Source organism: Aphidius gifuensis, linkage group LG6 (assembly GCF_014905175.1).
Source record: "Aphidius gifuensis isolate YNYX2018 linkage group LG6, ASM1490517v1, whole genome shotgun sequence".
NCBI lineage: Eukaryota > Metazoa > Arthropoda > Insecta > Hymenoptera > Braconidae > Aphidius > Aphidius gifuensis.
The window spans coordinates 9,965,774-9,968,109 of record NC_057793.1 but is presented as its reverse complement, the minus strand read 5'-3'; positions in this window follow the sequence as shown (position 1 = coordinate 9,968,109).

Genomic DNA, 2,336 nt, shown 5'->3' with positions numbered 1-2,336 from the left:
TAAATAGTTTTTAAAAGTAACAATACAATAATAGTACATTTTTTTTTATTTTTCTAAAAATCAATTTTTTTTTTTTTCTTTTTCGTTCAAGTTAAGGCAAGCTATAACTTCTGTTAGAATCAACGGAATTACTTCATATTAAGCTAAAAAAAACGTGGTTTTTAAAACTCTATCGCCCCTTGAGGAGTTCATCCTGATTCCAATAGTCAATTTTTTTCTATTTTTGAAACAAAAGAGACAAAAATATTTCAAAAATTCTATTTTTTACTATTTTATGAAAACTATAATTTTTTTTGAAAAAAGTTTCGACTAAAAGTTGTAGGATTTTACCACTCATGCTTTTTAAGTCTTATACAAAGTATCTAGGACGATTTTGTCGAAAGTTAGAGCGTTTTTCAGAAATTACTCGAAAACTAGGAATGCAATAACTTTTGATAAAATTGTAGTAGAGACTTCGTATTAGGCTCACACAACGCGTCTTCTGAAACTCCATCGCCCTTCATGAGAAAGAGCATTATCTGTTCACTCACTTTTTTTTTTTTTTTTAAAAACTAAATTTAAAAAAAAAAAAAAACGGTTTTTTTTTTATTTTTGTGAAAAATATGATTCATAGATCAAAATTTTTTCAAAGAGGCGATAGAATTTTCGAATACGCATGTTTTAAGCCTAATATGAAGTCTCTAACACCATTTGATCATGAGTTATCGTTTGCCTAAAAAATGAAAACGGCACAAGCTAGAGTAAAATATTACTCAAAATAGAGTAATCGCAGAGGTTTTATATTAGGCTTAAAATAATCGTTTTTCAAAATTCTATAACTTTTTCAAATGAATTTTTATCGTACGAATAGTATTTTTCGTGCAAAAAAAAAAATGGCCGAATAGATAATGTTTTTTTTTATTAGGGGCGATAGAATTCCCAGAGCCGCTTCTTTTGAGCCAAATCCGAAGTCTTTACGACAATTAGTTTAGAAGTTATGAACGTTTTTTTTTTTTGGGGATAAATCCAATACTGCGGCTGAGCCTTTCGGCTCCTAGCCTCCGTAATTTCTCTGAATCCGTATAAAGCAAAGTCAATAAATGAGAAGAGGATAATAGGGTTTTTTAAAAAATAAGTCTATTGATAAAAATTTATTTTACAATATTTTTTTATTTTATTACAACAGAGATTTCGAAAAAATTAAGGAAGTTATTTTAAAATGTTGATAAAATTGTCTTTTTTTTTCACTCAAACAAAACACCAATGAATATCTTTTATTTTATGACAAGGACAACACCATCAATTTCTCAAGAACACTCAAACAAGTAAACCTACAATTAGATTGATTTTTACTCATCGTATCAGATTGTTAAACACACAATAATAAAAAATAAAAAAATCCAAACACGACAGTAATTCATAAGCTTTTGTAGAGCTACATTCGGTTAGTAATATTTTTTAAATTAAAACATCATGTTACCAGAGAGTAGTGAAAATTTCAAGTCGACTAGTAATCGTCTCATCAAAAGAAGTCAGAAAAGTAAAATTTATCCTTTTAATAGTGCCAGCATCATCACTAAAGTTCGAAATACTTCAAAATTAAAAGTAAGATATAAGAATTCTATTTTTATTAATTTTCATTTTTAAGCAGTTATTATTATTTTTAATATTTTTTTAATTCAAAATCACAGAGTGCTGAGACCTTCAATAATGCTATGAAACCTATCATAATATTCAGTCAATTATTCGGAATGTTTCCCATCGAAGGAGTATCAAATAGTGATCCAACAATGATGACATTTAAAATCAAATCATTTAAAACATATTACAGTATTTTTATTGTTGCATCAATATTATGCATTTTCATGACTATGGTGGTTTTACTTATCCAAGGTATAAAATCTGGTGCACCGAAAATTTTAGGTAATAATTTTATCACTTTCTATGATTCATCACATGATTATTCAATGATTTTTTATATGTAATACTTCTATTTTCAGATTCAATAACACACGTTGTTTTTTTCGGTAGCAATTTGATGGTAGTTATGTTTTTTTTTTTAATCTGTCAAGCGTGGATAACACTTCAAAAAAAATGGGCAATTACAGAAAAACATATAAACAGGTTTAAAAAATGTTTATATATAGGCTTATGATAAAATAAAAACTAATTATTTTATATGCATGTAAGTATATGTATTTTTTTTTTTTTTTTTAAATTTATATAATAATTTTTCTAGTTTTTGTGATGAAAATTCAAACCTACGATTTAAATTAATCACAATATCATCAATAATGATGTTAGCTGCAACAATTGAACACAGTTTAAATTATTTCAACACAAAAAAAGCTTTTAGT